Raw genomic sequence first — 21,996 nt, forward strand, 5'->3', positions numbered from 1 at the left:
CATTACATGGACAAATAGTGGCAAACTGTGTGTTCTGAAGTTGGTGGTGGGAGGGATGGTATGTCTTTTTTTTTTTTTTAAGATTTTATTTATTTATATGACAGAGAGAGAGAGAGATAGATCACAAGTAGGCAAAGAGGCAGGCAGAGAGAGAGGAGGAAGCAGGCTCCCTGTTGAGCAGAAAGCTGGATGTGGGGCTCAATCCCAGGACCCTGGGATCATGACCTAAGCCAAAGGCAGAGGCTTAACCCACTGAGCCACCCAGGCACCTCATGGGATGGCTATATCTTAATGGTATGGGACAGCTTCATGAAGGAGAAGGGCTCTGGGTTTTGAAGAATGAATAGAATGGAAATTTACACTTGACAGGGACTTCAGAAAGAAGGCAAGTGGGGACAAACATCTCTGGCATCTCTAGCCTTAAGGAGGACTCAGGCACATGAAAACTTCTTCTGCAGGAAAGACTCAGCATGCTGGGGGAGTCCTTCACACGCAGCTGCCCTGGGCCTTCAGGGAGCCAGTCTCCATTTGGTCGATGACAGGGAAGAGCCATCATGGACATGGGAGGAGATGCTGATCCTATCATCAGCTTCTTTCTTAGGCAGTGGCTGGGCTTTTTACCTAATAGCATTCTTCCTTTTGCATCAAGGACTAAAATGGAAAGAAAAAAAGGGGAGGGGTGCTCATCCAGCATCAGGCAGACATCAAGAAGAACTTCCAGTCCAGACCAGCAGGAGTCTCAGGAATATGCTTCTCTGGCTGAAATATTGACCTGCTCAGAGGCAGGGGAATAACTCTGATGACCCTTCCTAACCCCATTGTTAAAATGTTCCCCAGGGCCTGGGTCCACCTGCTCCCAGGCTGCCATCAGCCCAAGTGCCATTCAGTATCTTGGAATAAAAATCGGACTTGAGAATCAATTGATGGAGAGAGGTTCTCCAAACATTCGCCAGAGAAGGTAATTAAATTCCGATAGGAAAAGATGGAGCTGTGTGGCGGGGCGGTAGGGGCAACGTGCTGGCGCTGGGCTGCTGAGCAGCGAAGTCACAGGCGTGCGCAGCCCAAAGCTGGCAGCAGCACAAAGGAAATTGGAGCAGTCAAATATTTCCCTCCTCGTTGAGTTCCATTTACATGTTTATAATAGAGGTTCTTAAGGCCCTAATGAGAAGGCTGCTCATTGCAGGGAAGAGGATGATTAAGGCTCTGCCAGACGAGATCAGGGACAGGAACAAAGGCCTGTTAATTACTACAGAGGGACAGGAGGGGAGCCAGGCTCCCCTCGCTGCTCCCCTAGAGCTTTCCCAGACTAGTGCCTTCCTGCTCTCGAGGATCACCTTTGTCCCCAGCACCAGTGACCTCTGAGGGATGGGTTGGCTCAATCATTATGGCTTCATTCAGGGGCTCCTGGACGTTTCCACCTCCCCTCTCTAGAGGGTAATTTCAGGACTGTATCCATAGCACATGGACACCTGTCTCCTGGGGATGCCCTGCTGTGGGGAGGGGGGGTGCATGTTGAGGGAGAGGGTTCAGAAGAAACTACACTGCGTAATTGCTGGGCCGTCGTGTGAACCTGCTGCCCACTAGGAGGCAGCTCACAGGACCTTCTGGGCCCTCAAAGGGGATCGCCCCAGGCAGAGGAGAGGCCCCTCTTCCCAGGCTTAGGACACCCAGGACACATAGAGAGGCCACACCCAGGCCAGATTGGTGACTCTAAGAGGTCATCTGACTAGAAGGCAAAGAGTTCCTGCCAGGTTGATTTTAAGGCCTCTAACAACCAGAGTTCATGGTGTGGAAAAAGTATGAGCTTTGGGCCAGCAGGCTGAGGGCCAGACAGTCCAGGGTTCAAATCCCAGATTTGCTATTTGCTATGGAGCCTCAGCCTCTTCATCTGTAGAAATGGAATAGTCTGTGGGCTAGATTGGCAGTCTGAGGCTGAAGACCTCTAATGTCTTCTCTGGGACCTCCCAGGGTCTAGGGCTGGTGGATGCAGCATCTGGGGTCCTTCAGGAGGTCCCCACTCCATATCTACTCTTATCTACTCTTGTCATATCTACTCCATATCTACTCTTCCCACCATGGAGTTGTCTGGGGGGCTATAGAAGGGAAGAGCAGCTCTCAGTCTGGCAGATTTCTGGTAGAAATCTGGACCCTTGCACACTGCCTGCCTCTCTGTGCTCTCCACTGTGCACCTACCTGAGGGCCTCACCTGGGTCCTATCCTGCCTCTGAGGGCTTGGGAGATGAGGGGAAAATGAGAGAGATAAAAGGGAAAGACTTAGGGAATCTCTGATTTCCCTGTGGGGAAGAGCGGTCAGAGGAATGAGTTATGTTAAACAGAGTGGAGTCAACCTGGCCATCAAGAGTTAAATTAGAAAAACTTTGAGTATTACGAAAATGATCATCTTGTAAAGACCGAAACCAGAGATTTCTCCATTAGAATCTAGATTCCAGGCCCAGGGGATAGAGGGTTTTAATGATTCTGAAAGAAAGGCAGGGACCCTAAGTTGGGAGACTCAAAGTCTTTAGAGGATATGGTGCTCCCTTGGTCTCCTCCGGGGTCAGTCTTGGGTGAATAGCTCAGAGTAGTGATGTCATTGGAGGGGATGGTGGGAGAAGGCAGCTAAGAACACCTCTGGGGTTTCTTTGCTTACCAAGGCTCTTTTCTTGGAGCTGTCCACGGTGCTGGCCTCAGATCCCATCTGGCACTGTCTGGTGGGTTGTCTGCCAGGCTTGTTGCCTGTAGATCTCCTGCCCAAGCCCACAGCCCTGATCCCGTGCTGCAAATCCCAGAACCCTCAGACATATCTAACTCTAAGAGGAATTTTAGTTCAAGCCTTAGTGCTAGCAATAACCTATTCCCCAATCACAACTTGTACCTTAGAGCTCCTCTTCACCACAGCTCTAACCAGAACTCACACTGGAACCCGATACAAATCTGAGGTTCAGCCCAGGACTGCCCCTTTCCTAAGATGAATCTTAAACACTTATCTTCAGGTGTAACCTCAACCCTAGCATTTCACTTCACCCCTCACCCTCATTGCAGACTGAACCTGAACCCTTAAAACTTGGAGTTGTGCAGACTGGCTTTTCCTCCCGTCCTCTCTTCTCCCTCATTATAAACCTAGCTGAGTGTCTGTGGCAGGCACTGGGACTTGGTCATGTCCCCTAACAAGCTCATGTTGAAGTCAGCATTGGCAACATTCCCCCAAGGCGGTGGGGAGGTCTTTGGGGAGGACATCATTATCACTTTGCAAAGGCAAAGGATGGAGGTGGGCCATGGCTCCTGTCCATTGCTCTCCACCTGCAGTGTGTCTCTGACTCTGGTCTCCTTGGGCCTCTGGTCCATCATGCATGGTGTGTGGGGGAGGAAGAGGAGAGCAGGGTACTCCTTGTGGAGGTGGAAACTCTCACAGACGCAAAGCAAGCAGCTGGTTTGTACGTAAATGCTGAGATGCTCTGAGGCTGTGTACCTGCGAAGCTGGGCAAGTTAGAAAGAGGAGGGTCCTAGAGAAGAAAGGATTGGGGGGACAGCTGCAGGGGTGAAGGCATGTGGCTTTTCTACTGTCAGGAGGGGTGAGTTGGGGATTGAGGGAGGCACTGAAGGAGAGAGGCTGGCCCAGGCTGAGACTGGCCAATGGAATGCAGTGGCAAGTGTGAGTTGGTCTGGACTTTGCCTTGGCCCAAAGCCAGGCACTGGGGAAAGCTCAGAGGGGCAAGGGAATTCATGGCCCATTCCTACCGAGGGGACTGCTCTTGTATTCATGTGGAGAGCCCAGGGGTGAGAGGGAGAAGGGGAGGCAAGGGAGAATGGCGGCCAGGAGAAGGTATGTGATGTTCTTGGGGGTCCACGGGAAGGTGCATGTGTCCCAGTCTAATGACCTTCCCCTCCTCCCATGCCCCATACCTCTGCCTCTGTCCCCTTCCTCCTTCCTCCATCCAGCCTCCTGCTCGCAGTCAGGGGAGGTGAGGTGATCCTTGTAAGGGCTCTTCTCCCCTCTTTCCTGTCAGATTCCACTCAACTCTTCTCCTTGGCTTTCTAGGCACTTTTGGTTGGGGTGAATATTATCTGTCTTCTGAACTGGGACATTGCTGAAAATGAAGGGAGGTCTGTTAATGATTTTTTTGAGTAGCAGGTATAATAGCAGGATGTACCCTGTGGTCTCACCCCTCCAGCCCAACCCCAGGGCTTCCCAGTTCCACCCTCAGCTCCTCGAGGATCTGCCACGGTGCAGGTCTGCAGCCTCCAGGGCTGGCGGCCTCTTTGCCATGAGGGTTCTTTACCAGCTTGGGGTCAGGAGCTGAGCCCCGGCCCCAGCTCTCTACTCACTGTGTTGAGACCTTGGCCAGGCACCTTTCCTGTCTGGCTCATCTCTCTGTACAATGGGATGGTCACGCCTGCTCTGCTCTTTTCCCAGTGAGGTGGAGGATATGTCGGCAAGTGGCTGATGCACATGTGAGGCTTGCTGGGGTCATCGTCCCCTGTCCCATGCACATTTGGCTCCCATTATTATCTAAAAATTTTTTAAAATTATGGTAAAATATACATAATACAGAATTGCCATTTTAACAATTTTTTTTTAAAAAAAAGATTTTATTGATTTGACAGAGAGAGACACACAGAGAGAGGGAACATAAGCAGGGGGAGTGGGAGAGGGAGAAGCAGGCTCCCCTCTGAGAGGAGCCCGATGTGGGGCTCGATCCCAGGACTCTGGGAGCATGACCTGAGCTGAAGGCAGATACTTAATGACCAAACCACTCCGGCACCCCCGTCTTAACCATTTTTAAAGGTATGGTTCAATAGTGTTAATTATGGTTACATTATTGTGCAAGAGATCTCCAGGAGTTTTTCATCTTCTCAAAATTCTATACCCATTTAACAACAATTCCCCATTCCCTCTCCCCCACCATTCCATTATCCCAAACTTCTCAGGAATCAGATCACTGTAAGTACCTCATATAAGTAGAGTCAGACAGTTTTTGTCCTTTTGTGACTAGCTTGTTTCACTGAGCATGTCTTCCAAGTTCATCCACATTGTAGCATGTGTCAGAATTTCCTTCCTAGTTAAGGCTGAGTAATGCTCCATTGTATGACACACCCAATTTTATTACCTGTTTATCCATCGGTGGATATTTGGATTGCTTCCACACGTTGGCTCTTACAACTAGTGCTGAGTGAACGTGGTTGGGCAAATATCTCTTCGAGTCCCTGCTTTCTTTTGGATGCATACCCAGAAGTGGGATCGCTGGCTGATGTGGTAGTTCTCCTTCTAGTTTTGGGGGAACATCCTATTGTTTTCTACTGTGGTTGCAACATTTTATTTACATTCCAGGCAGCAGGGTGCAGGGTTCCAATTCCTCCCCATCCTTACCACCACTTGTAATTCTGTGGTGTTTTGTTTTGTTTGTCTTTGCTTTTCAAACAGTAGCCATCCTAACAGGTGTGAGGTGATATCTCTTTGTGATTTTGATTGGCATTTCATCTCAAGTATTTTTTTTTTTTTTATTTTTGGCCCCCATTTAGTTTAACTGCCTTCCTCTGTGAAACCTTCATCCCCTGCAGCTTTCCCCTCTGTACCTTCCAGGATCCTCCCACTGGCGTGCAGCGGTCATTGCTTATTGCCTCTCCTATCAGCCATGGACAGGGGAGCCTGATATCCCCTGGTGCAGGAGAGTTGGTATCTTTCTTCCTTGCTTCCTTGCTTTCTTCCTTGCTAACATTAACACAGCCCTGGGGGCCCAGGGAGCTCTGTCCGGTTGACTGGATGCTGGTTGAATGGGTCTATATAGTTCAGCTGCTCTCAAACCTAACCCTGAATCAGAATTGTCTGGTAGGCTTGCTAACTCCAAAGTGCTGGGCCCTGCCCCCAGTTTCTGATTCAGTAAAACTGGGCTAAGGTCTTGTGAATTTGTATTTCTAACAAGTTCTCAGGTGATACTAAGGCTGCTGGTCCAGGGACCACACTTGGAAAACCACTGCTGTTTTTCGCAAAAACCTTGCTGGCCAGGGAGACTTCAGTCTAAGGGGTGCGTGTCTGGTGGTGGTGGGGGCTTAGAGGAGCAGCACCTCAGACGCTCAGGGGCTGAGCTCCTCTTGCCTGGAGGCAGAAGGGGCCTCCAGTGTTTCTGGAGAATATAAGTGTTGGATGTCCTCAGCCAGAGCTGTGACATCCAAGTTTAATCTGCACGGAGCAATTAGAGGGAGGGGGCTGTGCGGGGAGTGGGAGCTGGGAAGGCGGCTGCATATTTCATGTTGTTCCTGGCTTTGAAGGTCCCAGGAAGGCAGGCGCTGGCAGTCGGTGACAGCTTCATTGTAATGAGGGATGGGGAGATGCACCCTGTTGGGGGCGGGGTGCAGAACCTGGGGCTCCTTGCCCAGGGTGGAGAGACAGTGGTTGGGGAGGAGCAAGGGAGGGGCTGGGTGGGCCCAGATGGGAGGGGGGAGGAGAATTTGTGATCTGGGTCCCTCCCATAGCTCAGCCCCTTTCTCCCACAGGATATAGGGGGTGGTGGTGAGTTTCCTGGAGGACTTTAAGGGCCTGCCTCTATCCCCATCTGGAACACTTCTCCCTCTCCAAAGAGGTGTCTTAACAGCTGTAGGAGCTTCTGGTAGAGCAAAGCCCCAGTGTTCCTGAAACTGCTCCCAGCTGGGCTTTGGTGGTATCAGGAGCCTCTGAATTACAAGGGAATAAGTCTCATTACCATTCGGTCTCAGATTCCTGCTCCATCCCCTGTCCCCAGCCTCTACCAGTAAAAGCCAAGGCCATTTTTAAAGAGTTTATAATTGAGGGCTTAGGGAGAATCTCTGAACATTCCGAAAAATCCCTTTTTCTTAGTTTTGGCCACATTGGCCCCACCCACAGCACAGGCGTGATGTAGCAATTTAGCATCTGAGATCCAGGGTGAGGGAAGAGTAAAGGGACAGGGTCCCTGCTCAGAGACAAGCTTTGTTTAGGGACACTCTCTGGGACCAGAGGTAGAGGGGGTGGACTGCATGGGGTCAGTGTCTCCTGTTCTCAAGATAAAGACTCAAAGGGCTCTCAGCAGCCCTGAGTTGGCTGCGTTGACAAGCGTGCCCCCTCCAGACTCAGCAGGACACCATGCCAGTCTCTGAGGGGACAGAACCCTTTGGAAACTGACCTTGGTTTCCTTCCTCACAGATCTCCAAATCTTCGGTAAGGGACACCCCTCCAGGGTGGGTACCTGGGCAGGGCTCAGGCCCACTCTGCAGCACTTCTGCCCTGCCCTCGTCCTAGAGCTCTGCTTGCCCTTCCAAAGACTGTGCAACCGCGGAGTACCTCAGGGCCCAGAAGGTGGGGAGCAATGATGGCATTGCCGCATGGCTTCCCATCAGACATATCTGGGTTAGAATCCTGCCTTGGCTTCCTAATTGGTGGAGATGGGACTTGGGGTAAGCCACTTGACTTTCCAAAGTCTCAACGTGCTCATCTTGAAAATGGGGACATAACTGCCATTTTTGCAGGGATGTTGTGAGGATATGAGACATGGAAGATACTTAACAAAGGTGCCTGGTTCCTTGCAAGCTCCTAATAACGGGCTTGCCCGAGACCTTGAGATAGATGCATGGGAGGCAGTCCAGGGCCGTCCCCAGTGCCACGGCCCTTCCCTCCAGCCTAGACCAGGTGGAACCAGGGACCAGGCCTTGAGCCCCCTCCCTCAGAGCGGGTTGGAGTGAGCATTCAATCCTGATTAGCTCCATCGGCTCCCTCGTAACCTTTTCATTAGGAAATTATGTTTAATAGAAATTGTTCTGACACCTCTCAGCGCGTTTCCCTGCAATTCATTACCATCTCCAGGGAGGGGGCGGGCAGCTGAGGGCCTCGTCAAGGGAGCCCCACCCCCTCCCCCGGTCCAGTCATTGCCTGTGTAGGTGGAAGGGACGTGGGACAGAGGTGTTCCAGCTTGGCGGCCCCAAGGAGAGGCAGGCCAGCTGTTGGAGCACATCTGGGTGGGACAAGCCTGCTCTTAGCGCCCTCCCTTGGGTCTGATTTGGGACCTCCCAGCTGCTGCCAGCGATGCCTGTGTGGTGATGACATCTGATTCTTGTTCTGTCCTCAAACTGGCCCCAGCAGAGAGAGAGCGGCAGGCAGGGGTCTCCAGCTGCTACAGAACAGGAGGAATGAATGAGCTCTGTGCTCCGGTGCCTCTGTCTGCCTCCAACTCTCTCTGCTCCCTTTCTCCTGGAAGCCTCCTTGGATGAGTCCCCTCCAGGTCTGCTGTCACTGTCCCCTCCTTCTGTACCTGGTCCCGGATAGAAGGAGTTTATACCTGCTAGTTACCTGACTCTGGGTAGTCTGTTCTGCATTCCCACCCACTCCCAACCCCCGCCCCCCCAAACACTGGCTGGGACTGGGGAAGGCAGGGACTTCATCAACCTTTGTCGTCATCCATCAGGAGGAAATGGGGAGGTGAGCAGATGGAAAGTTACCCCCATCTCTCTCTCTTCCACCTTCTTCCAGACCTGAAAACTAGTTAGGAAGTTCTTTTCCGTGTCCCTCCCATTTTGGTCGCAGGCTCCTGGCTGCTCTGTGAAATGAGCAGGGTCCCTCATCCTGTTCTCCCCCAAAGAAAAGAGGGTGCCAGGAGTCTTGGCGCTGAAATAGGCCCGCCCCCCCAGTGCTTAGAGAGCTGGGGAGCCAGCTCGGATGACCCAGCATGCTTTTCCTGACCTGACAATTGGTGAGAACCCCCTTGCCATTTCCGCAACCAGTATCTGAAATTAGCAGCAGCCTAATCTCTCTCTGCCATATCACTCAATGGTGTAATTGTGCAGAAAAAAATGTATTAAAATGCAAAACACTCAGTTGTACTTCTTTATGTTAAATCCCTTCTTCGCTCTATCTCCCTCTTAATTTTACAAGGTTTTTTCCCTCTCCCCCTTTCATAAAAGGGAGAGCTGGGCATGCAGGGAATCATTTCAACTCCCCTATAAATCTCTAAAATGAATACTTAAATTCGAGGAAAAAAATACATTCTTACACCTTTAATTTCCCTGCTATGAAGTGTAATGAAAAAGCCTGATTATTTTTAATTCTTCCCTTTAATAATTCAGCGGCAGAGTGATTTAAGACTGGGATTCATAATTACCTTTCCACTTTCTTGGCAAATGGACTTTTAATAGAAATGAGAGCTCTGGCGACTGAAATATATTTCAACAGGTGGCTGAGGGGTCAGGCCTGACTCTGATTGGTGCAGAAGGGCTCCCAGGACCCCTCCAGGCCATGGGGTCCAGGCCAGACACGTGGGCCAGGTGGCTGGAAGGAGAAGCGTATTGCTTGTGTTCGCTGAGAACCATCTCTCAGGACAGTAATGAATGGTCACAGTGTGGGTGTTAAATGACCCATTTATCCTGGAAAGGAGAAACTGGTGCAAAATGGCCATGAAGAAAGTCTTCTGATTAGCAATAATAACCCAATAACCAAGAGCTTAATGGTGGGGGCTGCAGTTAATTGAGCAAATACTATGTGCCAGGAACCATGCTAAGGGCTTCCAAGGCATTCCCTCTTCTTGTCTTTGTAATAGTCTATTCTAGGTACATGGAAATGGAGGTGCAGAGAGGAGTAACAGGCAAAGTCAAGGTAAACGGGTAGGGCCTCAGTTGTGTTTGACTCTAGACACACGCCTCTCCTTCTCCTAGACTGATCTCCCAAGCACTGCCCAGAGTCTGTTACCCAGACCCGCTCCCTGCCCCCAAGTAGCTTACAGACGGAGGCAGACATTGCGTGGGGGTAGGATTGGAGAGAGACCATGGAAAGGTTCTGGGCTAGGTGGGAGTCAGGAGCCCTGGGCACTTCCACTAGAGACACTGGGAAAATCACTTCTCTGAGCCTCAGTTCCCTCATCTGTAAAATGGGGATAATAAAAACTGACTTGTCTAGTTCAGAGGACTGTAATGAAACCTGAGTGAGGAAATAAATGTGGGAAAGCCTTGTAAACCATCAGCTGTTCTACAAGGCTGAAGTACAGCTATTGTGGTTTGATGACAAGAATGCATAAGGGGTGCCTGGGGGACTCAGTCATTAAGCCACTGCTTTTGGCTCAGGACCCTGGGATCAAGCCCTGCATCGGGCTCTCCGCTCAGCAGGAAGTCTGCTTTTCCCTCTCCCACTTCCCCTGCTTGTGTTTCCTCTCCCACTGACTCTCTCTGTTAAATAAGTAAATAAAAATCTTTATTTAAAAAAAAAAAAGAATGCATAAAACTGATCCATTTCCATCCTCCTCCCAAAGCCATTTTCCCTGCTGCCTGCATGTCCAGCCTTTCTACCAAAACCCGGCTCAGACTTTATCTCTTCCTTCAGGAAGCCTTCTAGATTGACTGCTCTCAGGACTCCTCATCTCCTGACTCTCCAGCCCCTTCTTTCTCTATTTCTTTATAGTCAGTTATTTGAGTCCTTAAGTTCCTTGAGAGCATAGGGGTGGTGTGTGTATATCCTCTCTCTCTCCTATCAAACCACTACAAGGCTTTCTACTCCCTTTTTTTTTAACTGGAAAGTGTCTCTGTATTCTGACTGTAACACATCAATACAGTTGATTCACCGCCTGTATAGAGACATAGATGGTGAAAACCCACAGATAATCCAAACCATGAAATATTGGTATTGGAGTGCTGTGGCATGCAGTGAGACAGCTGCACACACACGCACACACACACACACACGCACGCTCACGCACACACACCCTTACCAGCCTGTGCCTGCATGGGGCTCATCTGAGCTCGCTTGTATTTGTGATGAGGATCTAGTTGGGTATAATTGGACCTAGCCCTTGTTCTACAGTTTGTCAATGCTTTCCCATACATTAAAGAAAGGGATTCCCATACTAGTCTCCGGCAGAGAGAGGCAGAGCAGTGATCCTTGCCCTTTGTTCAGAACAGGAGAGGTTAGGTGAGCTTGCCCAAGATCCTTCTCTGAGCTGGGAGAGCCTTAAAGGGCCTTCACACTCCTGACCCATGACTCTCTTAAGATAGCAGTGGGACATCTAGCTAAAGAGAGGAAGTTTGGGTATGTGTCTGGAGGACTGTCTGGAGGAGGAGGTGGCTGCCCGGGACAGGGACTCAAGAGCTCCTGAGCCTGAAATTTCGGGACAGAGCTCTTCTTGAGTCCCGCAGGAATTGGAGTTCTGACCTGGCCTTCCTATCCCTTTGAGCATCATTGTGGCACAGTCTTTCCAAGGACCCAGGAGTCCCCACTCTCCACACTCTGGCTTGTGGTAGCTTGCTCCTGGGAACCTCAGGAGCAGAGGAGGAGGCTAACGTCAGAGGGGCATGTCATGAGGGCCTTTGCCCAGACCTGGGTGGGGTGGGCGCCCCTTCCCCCCTCCCATGAATGCTCCCTGGAATGAGAAGGCAGCAGAGGGACCCTCAGAGGCACTTGAGCCTTGATTGGGAATAAGTGTCTGATAATGATTCCCATCAAATGTCAAGCGGCCTTCTCGCCTTCTCAGCTCCTCCGGGGCTGATTGCTCCCCCTGGGTGGGGGAGGGGCCTGGCCCTGGGCTTCTCCCACTGAGGTCCCACCCCGGGGCTTTGTTGGGGTTTTGTCTCTGAGGAGAGCTTCTCCTAGGATGGACAGCCTCAAGTCTCATGGCAGCCCTCCATGGTCACTGTACTGGGGTCTTTACCCCTCCTGGATGGTGCCATGGAGTAGGGGGGTTCACAGGTGCCAAGATGGGTGGACGGGTAGGACCCAAGCCAGAACTGACCTCACAGGTCCTGGGGCTGGGTTGGAGCCTGAGGGCTGGACAAAGGAGGTGGAAGCTCTGTCAGGCTCTTTACAAAAAGGGTCCTACCCCTTCAAGACCCCACTGGAGCACTAACCCTGACTTCTGGCTGTGGCTATGACTTGTCTCTTCGGAAGGCTCAAGGTATTTGTTGGCTGGTGTTTTATAACAGCCACCCCAAAACTCAGTGACTTGAAACAATTTCTCATGAGCCTGTGTTATCTGGGTGGTTCCCCAGTCTTGACTGGGGTCACTTGTGTCCTTTTGGTCAGCCGTGGGTTGAGAAGGCACCTCTTCCAATCTCTGTGCTCTCATGTCTAGGAGTCATCTGGTCCTAGGCGGGTTTAGGGAGGCCTCCGATGGGACACCTGGGCTCTTCTCAACATATCCTCGTCCTCCAGAAGACTAGTGCAGGCTCGCTCGCATGGTGCTGGCAGGGCTCTAAGAGAGCATGGGAAGTCACAAGGTCTTTTGACTAGCCTTAGAATCGGCATGCTATCGCATCTGTTGAACTTTCTTGGTCCAAACAAGTCACAAGGCAGCCTACATTCAATAGGAGGAGAAATAGACTTTACTTCTTGTTGGGAGAAACTGCAAAGTTTCTCAAAGGGGCACAGATGTAGGTCGGGGGGAGGGGAGGTTGGGGGCATTTTGCAATCCACCTGCTATATCCAGCCTCTGAAGTTTCTTGTTTTCCCTCCTCCAAGGTCTGAGTGGGAGAACGTGACTTGGTCACCAGGGAAGAACTGGGAAGGGCCTTGACCCTGTGACCTCCTGGGCTTCTTCTAGGTCTGACATTTTGGGATAAGCTCCCGTTCTTCTGTTAATGAGTTCATCACATCACCATCCAGCTGTGTGACCTTGACCTCTTCACTTCTTCGCTTTCTGCTTCAGTTTCCTCATCGGTGAAATGATGTAGTTGGATTAAATCTGATAATTAGGTTAGACGATGAATGATCGGGAACCTACTCTGTGCCGGAAGATGTGCCACATATTGGGCTGGAAGATCTGAAAGGGCCTGCCTGGCTGGTGTTGGTGGACATGCTGGCAGGGGGCAGAGTGCCCAATGGGGTGGAGACAGAGACCAATTGCAACGTGAGTTCATATCTTCTACCTCTGTGGGGAAGTTGGCTCCCCAGTCTAAGCCAGTTTCCCCTTTGGCAAAACCGGCCACTGCATGTATTTAGTAAGATCTTAACTGACAGCACATTAGTTAATTGTGAAGTGTGGTGCACCTGTCAGTGGCTGGGATCACTAGCCCTCTCCTGGACATTGGCCTTGGAGAGCTTCAAGGATTCTCCTCACTTCTGCTAAAATCTGATGTTAGATTCTCGCTGTTAAATCAGTGCTCCTTGGGCTGACAAAATATGGCGGAACTTGCTGGATTCGACATGAAGGGGTGAAAGTTGTAGAAACGGGGTCATCTCTGTTGTCAGGGGGAGAGGGCTCAGGGAACTAAGTCTTGCAAATTGAGCTTTTGCAGATTCAGATTCAACTGACATCTTGGTCACCTGCCATCCCAGGTGCTCTCTTGGATGTCACTGCATTTGTTTTCATCCTCGCCGTGGCTTTGCTGGGCAGTGCTCCCTTCCCACTGTAGAAACAAGGCTGCTGTAGCATGTGGCTCAGAGAAGCACAGAGACCTTTGTTACTCCACACAGCCAATCGCTGAGCATTTAGAATCTGTCTCATGCCGACTAGATGTGAGGAGATCGTGGCTACAGCCTTGAGATGAGCTTTGGATGGAGCTCGTCTCCTTCCATTGGTATTGCTTTTCCCACCACATCACACTGGGGGCTCCTCAGTTCTGGGACCCCTGGGAGCAGAACAAGCTGGTATGGGCATCAAAGGCCGTGTGAATAGTATTCAGGTTAGAGGAACCAAGAACTTGCTGACAACAGGGACCCAGGATAAAAACAGTCATAGCTAAGATTATTAAGGACTTTGTGCCAGGCATGGTGCTAAGCCCTTTGGAAACAGTAGCTCATGGAATCCTCAGAAGAGCCTTGTGAGGTTTTTGCTATTTAGGTGACTTGTCCAAGGTCACACAGACAGTGAGAAAGAGTCTGGGGTGTGGATCCCAGTGGCGTGGTTCCATCCGTAGTGTAGCACTCTTGGCTAAGGTGGTGGGCCAGGTGCTTGCTGCCTTAGGTCTCCCCAGGCCCCCAGGTGATGAGAGGTGGTGTGCTACCTGGGGAAAACAAAAGGACTGTCTGTGCCCAGGAAGGTGCAGCTGGGTCTTCTATGAGTCCACTCCAAGTAGGACAATGTATGGAGAAAAAGTGCATGTGGAGAGAGCATCTGAGGTCAGGCTTGCTTTTTCAGGGAGTTGATGCATCATTCAGATACCCAAGGCCATTAGCTCCCTCCAAGGGTGGTGCTCTCTGCTTAGTTGTTTATCATGCCCAAGGGCATGAAATTGATTCCAGAAAGCTTGTCTATTTCCTCTGCCTTCTCCTGCAGAGGCGGGTAGAGTGGGTTTGTGTGCACAGGGCTAGATAGGATGAGGGACACCCTCGGGTTGGCAACATAACTCATACAGGCATATCTCTTCAGCGGCCTTTGGGATGTCATCTCCATGTCCAAGAGTGGGTATCTTCCCAGGGTTGAGAGGGTCAAGGGTAGAGTGGCGTCAAAGCAGAAATGGGAACAGTGGGTTGGAAGGAGCAAATGCAAGACCATCACAGGTGATTAGATAACTGGGTGTAGGGATCAGAGCACAGTCCTGTGTTATTCTAAGAAATGTTCTGGTGGGTACTGCAGAGCTTAGAGACCATGGATGTGAACCTGGTAATGGGTTTTGCAGAAAGTGGAACAAGATGTGGGCCATTCTCTATGCGTGTTGCAAAAACCAGTGTCAGACATTGGTGGATTTTGATCCACCAATAATAAAAATAAAGACAGTGTTGATAATAAAGACAGTGGCAATAATCACATTGCAACAAATATTTAGTGAACACCTATTCTGATTCAGGTTTGAAACTAGACCCAAGGATATAATGATGAAAAAGGTGTGGTCCCAGAGCCCATGGAAATCAGAATGAGTGTGTGTGTGTGTGTGTGTGTGTGTGTGTGTGTGTGTTGGGGGGGTGGTAGTGGAGACTCCCACAGGGGCTCATGCCTTTATTAAGTCTGCTGTAATAAAGATGAAAAAAGTGCTTGGGCTTGGGGGAATTCAGAGAAGTGGTTACCCAGTCTAGCTCTTAAGAATGACTTTGTTTCGGGGCTCCTGGGTGGCTCAGTGGGTTAAGCCGCTGCCTTCGGCTCAGGTCATGATCTCAGGGTCCTGGGATCGAGTCCCGCATCGGGCTCTCTGCTCAGCAGGGAGCCTGCTTCCTTCTCTCTCTCTCTGCCTGCCTCTCAGTGTACTTGTAATTTCTCTCTGTCAAATAAATAAATAAAATCTTAAAAAAAAAAAAAAAAAGAATGACTTTGTTTGGGGCGCCTGGGTGGCTCAGTGGGTTAAGCCACTGCCTTCGGCTCAGGTCATGATCTCAGGATCCTGGGATCGAGCCCCGCATCTGACTCTCTGCTCAGCAGGGAGCCTGCTTCCTCCTCTCTCTCTGCCTGCCTCTCTGCCTACTTGTGATCTCTGTCTGTCAAATAAATAAATAAAAATCTTAAAAAAAAAAAAAAAGAATGACTTGGTTTCATGAAGGATGGTGCATGCTTTTCCATCAGCTGGGGCTCCTAGCCATAAGCAAGAGGAGTGACTCTGACTGATTAAGCAGAAAAGGACTCTATTAGAAGAACAGTGGGTGTCTCATCTAATCACAGGGAGGGCTGGAGAATCAGACTCAAGACTGAGATTTCAGGAAAGATGCTTTCTGTACTCTTGGCCCAGACTGATGGGGGAAACCCCAACCATTGCTGTTGTCCCAGCAGATACCAGGGAACCTCAGCGGCTCCTGCCACTCCCCACCAATTGTGCTTCTGGGCCAGGAACTCAGTACTACTATCACTTCTACCAAACCTGGACACCTCCATGTCTATCCTCACCAGCACAGTGGCTTCTGGGCAATGAACTTAATCAAATTCCTCCCTCTCAAGTGAAGTGTCCTATGGGTGAGTCTGATTAGTGGGGTCTGGATCATCAGTCTGTGCCCATCTGCTGCAAAGGAGGCTAGGTAAGGCTCATGAGGCTGGAGACTCCCAAACTCAGCAAGGATATTTGTGGGCAGCCAAACCAGCTGACAACAAACACGCTAAAGTCCACTGCAAGGATGGAGAGAGAGAGAGAGATGAATGTATAGGGAGAATAGGAAATGTATCTTTGCTTTGCCAGTGAACCTCCTGCCCCTAGTTCGTGTCCGGCCAGGTAGATAGCTGTATAATGAATGAATAAATGGCAGTGACGGGTGCTGCTGATCATGGGGCACGGGTAAACTGGCATTCGGTTATGGATATCCTGGGAAAGAGTTAAGTCATCTGGACAGCACCTTGTGTCTTACCTGGGCCATCTTGTCAACCAGTCTGCTATCTGGGTGATTGATTTGATTCCTGACTCTCTGGAGTTGGGCAGTGATCTGGTTCTTAGGATTAGGCAGAAAGGAATTGACCCAGTTCAAACAGGGCAGGTTGAAATAGCCTGGTTGACAATTAAAACATGCATCTATTTCAACAATTTCTTGTTCAACTGTAACTCCAATGGATACTCTCTTAACCAGCACCCAGTCTCCACTTCTTCCTCCCCATGTTTGTGTGTGCCTCAGGGAGAAGCTGTCCCTGCTCCTGCCCTGCCCCCACATCTTGGACTACCTGATTGGTCTAAAGTCATCCCAGTCCCTGCTGGCACTTGGTCAGGATGGGCCAGCGAGGTGCAAGGAGAGTTTTCCTGAGGGGTGAGGGGCAGGCTTTTGTACACTTCTGGAAGAGTCTCCGAGAGTTGCTTTCTTCTGGTTTTCTCTGAATATTGTCATCAGTGGATATAAGGCTCCTAACTGCCCTAGCCATCTTGTGGCCTAGTCTGAGGATGATGGATACACAAAAAAAGAATCACAGGGAAACAGGAGCAGACTTCCAGGTCATGCCACATCTGCACCCAGACTCTGCCCTACCTCCAGATTTCCAGGGCTAGTCAGTTTCCATGTACGTGAGCCACTTTGAGCTGTTCAATGTTCAATGTACCTGAAAGCCCTCTAACAGCTACATTGATTGCTGGTTACTCATGTGTAATGGGCCCCTCTCCTCACCCTCAAATGCCTTCCCATTGGCACATGGGATGGTGTCCAAGATGTGTGAAGGAAGGTCCTTTTCTTTCAAGGAAGCTCTCTGCCTAGGGACCGACCCATCCCCCTTCCTCCCAGAGGAAAGACAGATAGAAAGACACTGGGATAGAAAGACACTGAGAATAGTTGTTAGCCCATAGTCACCTAGCATGAGGGGCTCTGAGCTTGAAGGACTTTGTCAGGGAGGTAACCCCCCCCCACCTCTTCTCACTGCTGGGGACTCAGATGGAAAGAGACCTTGGGCAGAAGTGTGTGGGGGGGGGCTAGAGCCCCCTGACCCATTATCATTCTCCAGCAAATAGAGATGGAGGCATTGCTTTCTGCCCTTATCCATGGCCTGGTTTGACCATAGTTCATCAGGGACCTTTGTGTCCAAATCACCCCCCACAGCGACATGGGCTGGTCCCATATTGCTTAAAGAGAAGTGGAGGGCCCTGTGTTCCAGAGGGCTCCAACTGCTCCATATTTCCCTGGGAGGGGAGTCGGGCGGAACATAAATAAGACAATTTATTCAGAGAAACCATCTCCCCTATTTACATTTAAATTGAATAATTTAAAACACCTTTACCCATTTCCATAAATTATCCCCCATTGGACGGGCAGTCCAACTGTGTGGAGGGGGTGCTGTCCAGGGGGAAAGGCCTAATTACATTCTCTGCTACAGGGCTGAGGTGGGAGGGGAGATGGGGGGAGGTGGGGAGGTGGGGAGGGGTAGGCAGGCCCAGGAGGAGGGAGATCCAGAGGAGGCAGATGTTTGCCTGGCACTGGCAGGAAGAAGGAGGGCGCTAATAAGAGGCAAGTTCCCTTTAAGAGCTTTACAACTGAGAGGGGAAGGGCAAAAAAAGTCTTCCTTTTATCAGAGGAGTAAGGTGTTTGGGACCAGCCAAGGACATCTCTCAGTTTGCTCTGGGTCAACATTCCTCTGCGTACAGCTCCTGCAGATCCAGTGTCTGGCCTGGGGGCAAAGAGGAAGAGGTGGAAAGAAAAGGTTTCCCCAACACCTGTTACTTGCCAGGGCCCGTGTGGAGTGCTGGGGGCAGCAGGGCTAACCAGCCCAGCCCTGCCCTTCTGGGCTTCTGGAAAGAGAGGGAAAAACTGCTTCCACGGAGGCTGGGAAGGGCAGGATTGAGAGAGGTGGGCGGAGCTAGGCTTACAGAGAAGGGGCTCTCTGGACAGCCCTGGAAGGATGGGTGGATTTAGGGAGGTGCTGAGGAAGGCACAAAGGTCTTGCTGAGAAGGGACCTGTGTAGAGAACAGGCTCTGAGGGGAGAAGGCTCGGAGTCTAGGGCCTGAGAAAGTCAGAGTAAGTTCAGGGGAGGGGGAAGAGGAGTTGCTTAGAGGGTGAGGTGGGTGTTTTCCCTTCACAGCACACCAAGACTGCGTGGGTAGAGCTGGGGCCTGGCCATCCTCTGTCACTAACTCTGGTTAGGCCTCTGAGGAAGGGGGAGCCCTCCTAGTGCCCAAGTGCCTCAGTTTCCCTGCCAGGTGCCCAGGGAGGCTGCAGGCTCTTCCCAGGACCCCTGATTCCTAGCATTGGCCCAATTGATCTTCAGGGCACTGTGGTCCCCCTGCCTCCGGAATCTCCTGGGTGGTCTTCCTACTTCCCTGCCCTCCTGGGATCACCTCTGTCTGGCCTTCCCCAGAAACGGAGCTCCCTCCAACTCACTCCTCTCAATCAGGGTTGCTCTGGCCACAGAGTAGAGCCACAGATGACTCAGTCTTCTCCTCCATTAAAGACAAAGTGGCAGGTGAATCGCGTGGAGTAGGGGTAATTTGGCTTGGCGAGGGGGACAGTGAAGGAGGCTGGTGACAAGCCCTTTGATGCTTCTGACAGCCCTGGGAGGCAGGCTTGATTAGCTCTGCTTAAGAGATGAGGGGACAGAGGCTCCGAGCTGGAGAAACCAGAATTTGAACTTTGTTCCGTCTGCCTTGAAAGCCGCTGCTGTTGATCACAGACCGATCTCTGTGGCTCACAAGGATGCTGACCAGCTAGTCACACTGTGCCATAGGCCATGTGAGCAGATGGGGCATAAACCTCTCTAAAAAAACAAAGTAGCTGTGCTGGTGCTGAAATCCATGCATTCCCCTTGCATGTTAATGGAATCTAACCCAAGAGTTTCTTTGTCATCACCATGGGCCCTCCTGGGTGAGGAGGGGCACATCCAGCAGGGAAAAATGCCTGCAGGTTAAGGCACACCTGGTCCTTTCTCCCTATTTTCAGAGCTAAGGTTCTTGAAATAAGTTCCTCTATTCTCAGAGAGAGATGTCTCCCCCAGGGGCCTCTAAGCCTGCCCCCAGCAGCTGCTGTCCCCACTGGTCAATCCAGTGGTTTTATCCTCCCATACTGGAACCAGACAGGGGTAGTTTCAGATCCTGAATCTGTCATTTGCTAGCTGTGTGACCTTGGGAAAGTCACCTGCTCTCTCTGAACCTGAGTCTCATTAGGATCAGAACTCTGATGTCTGAAAGTGGTTGTGAGAATCAGAGGAGACTGTGTAGTGAGCTGCATGGCAGAGAGCTCAGCACACAGAGCAGTTGCTCAATAAACGTCAACTTCTTTTCTGACAGTTCTGCCACCTGGTGATGAGGTCTTCCCAGCTACCCCTGGCCTTTTCTGGGAGACCTTCCACAGCTGGCTCCCTGTGATGACCGTCTCAGTGCTTGGTGTCCTTTAGACACTGAGGTGTTTGTTTTGTAGCAATTGACTTAAAGCCATTTGTGTCTTCCTCCACTTGTGTCTCATTTTCCTTTTCTGTTACAAGGTGCAAAGTAATACTTAACCTTACAGAGGTGCTGTGAAAATTAGGTTCAAAATAACGTGGATTCAGCACCCAGTACAACGTGGGGCACAGGAGCACTGTTGCCTGTGGGTGGGTGGGGTAGGCTGGTCCCCATCAGGTAGGGTCCTCCCTGGTGGAGATGCCTCCTGTCTGACTTTCCCAGCATCCCACAGAGGAAGTCCCCATCCTGGAGGATTCAGGCTCCTGGGGAAAAAGTCTGCCTCCCTGCCTTCATTGGCTCTCAAGACATTCCTCTTATGAAGTTGGTAACTGTGCATTAACAATTGACGAAGCGGTTGCAGGTGTGGTTGGGATGACAGTGGAGCTATTTAGGGATGATTTTCATCATCAAAATAGGGTGATCTCCTATTTAATCAACAAAGAGCTTTCGAGCATCTGAATGATAGAGCAAAGCAATCTCTGAGTTGCATCCTGGACTCCTATTTGGGGACTGGAGACACCTCCAGGTCCCAGCCCAGACATGCCCCCCCAATACCATTTTGCACATGCCAGCTGAGTCCCAGGGATGGTTAATTAGCCAAGTTCCATCACCCTGGGAGAAGGGGCCAGCAAAGGCTGGTGTCATGGGGGAATGGATTATGACTCGGACACAACTGGCTATTTGATTTTTTAAATGAATTTCTAATTTCTGACTTCTAATGAATTTCTAATTTATGTGGGCTTCAGGTTCCTCATAAAACAGGGGATTTGATTAGATGAACCCCAGGGTCATCTGTAAATTTTAGAGTTCAGAATTTTGAGGTCTCACCTGAATCTCTCTTGCTGTATGTGAAACGAACAGAGACTATAGACTTGGTATAGATACTTGTATTTGGTAGTAAGTGACCAACATCACATTAAGTCCTAGAAGGCTGTGGTTTTTAGTCTTTCATAGTAGAAGAGCTTAGGTGGGATTGTATTCTAATTAAATATTTAATGGGAGTTATTTGCCTGTTCAAATCACTGCTACCACCTTGGGGATGGTCTCCTTTGTGTTCTTATTTGCAGCTTGTCTGCAAATGGCAGAGCTAAGCCCAGCTGGAAATCTACCCCCCCACCCCCAGACCACGTGGGATCCAGGGATCCAAATAGGTTGTCTGAAGAGCAAAGGAAGGTTTCGGGGCTCTGAAGCTGCCCTTCCTACTCCACTTCCTAGAGCCGCTTATGGTACTGACAGCAGGATCCAGGGAATGGGCTCAGGTCCGTATTTGGGGCTGCTCTTCATTCGGCCTGCTCTCCGAGAGCAGGGGAGAGAATATGTGCTTTTTCTCTATGTTAATAAAACCCAAAATGAGTCTTCATTAAGGGCTCCATTAAGAAGCCACTGTTATTCTTGGCACTCGTTAATGTTGCTGCTTACTGCTAAGTTTCCACACTGGCGCTTTCCTGGGGCTTCGCAGGGCCCCCTTCCCGTGCTGGAGAGCTGCTGATAAGAGAGACCTCAACTGGCTGAAGCTCAGAGGCAGGAGAACTGGGGCTTCCCCAGTACATTTCATCCATTCCCCTGTCTCTGGACAATTGTCTGTCCAACTTCAAGAGCCTCTGGGAGCAGCTTGTGTAAGGGGTTTGTAGCTCTGCTTGGAAGTTCTTCTTCTTGTCTAACTGTCCTCTTTCACGGCATTGTGAGCCAGTTTGAACCCTTCACTAAGATGATGAAAAGTATCTTTCTTTCTAAGAGCATCTTGCTTTCTTTCTCCTTCTGAGTTCAGGTCCTAGATTAATTTCAATAACTTCCCTGTGGGAAGACCCATCCCAAGATAACAGCTGTGGTTAAGCATGTCTCTTAGGGTCATGCTCATCTCTCCCCATTTGTGCCCTTCTTCTGTCTCTAGTTCCCATCTTTACCCTTGTTTTCTCCAGGCCTCAGGACAACTCCCAGACCTTTATCAGGACCTGTGGACTGCCTGACGCCTTCTCCCCAAAACACCAACTAACATACATTAAATGCATACTGTGTGCCAAGCACCATGCTAGGTCTTCTATCTCATTTAGCCAGAATCACAATCCCGCCAGTAACTGGTATCATTTTGGAAATGAAAAAGGCAAAACAAACCATGACAACAAAACCAAAAGACTGAGCCTCAAAGGGATTCAGATCTTTGGCCACACAGGTGGTTAAAGGTAGAGCCAGAATTGAACCCTGGAGTCCTGACTCCAGGTAGAATGCCCCACCTGCTTCACTGAGCCACCTTTGTCTTCTCCCTTCTTCCGGTCTCAGCATAAGGACCAGCAGACATAAGAAGAGGCTTAGAT

At 50.4% G+C, this 21,996-nt stretch overlaps 1 long non-coding RNA gene across 1 annotated transcript in view; it reads left to right on the plus strand.

Annotated features, from left to right (window-relative positions):
* The window catches only part of LOC116598736, a 135,532-nt gene that overhangs the window by 20,580 nt on the left and 92,956 nt on the right, over positions 1–21,996 (plus strand). The window lies entirely within an intron of this gene.

This window comes from Mustela erminea, chromosome 9 (genome assembly GCF_009829155.1).
Source record: "Mustela erminea isolate mMusErm1 chromosome 9, mMusErm1.Pri, whole genome shotgun sequence".
NCBI classification, from domain to species: Eukaryota; Metazoa; Chordata; class Mammalia; order Carnivora; family Mustelidae; genus Mustela; species Mustela erminea.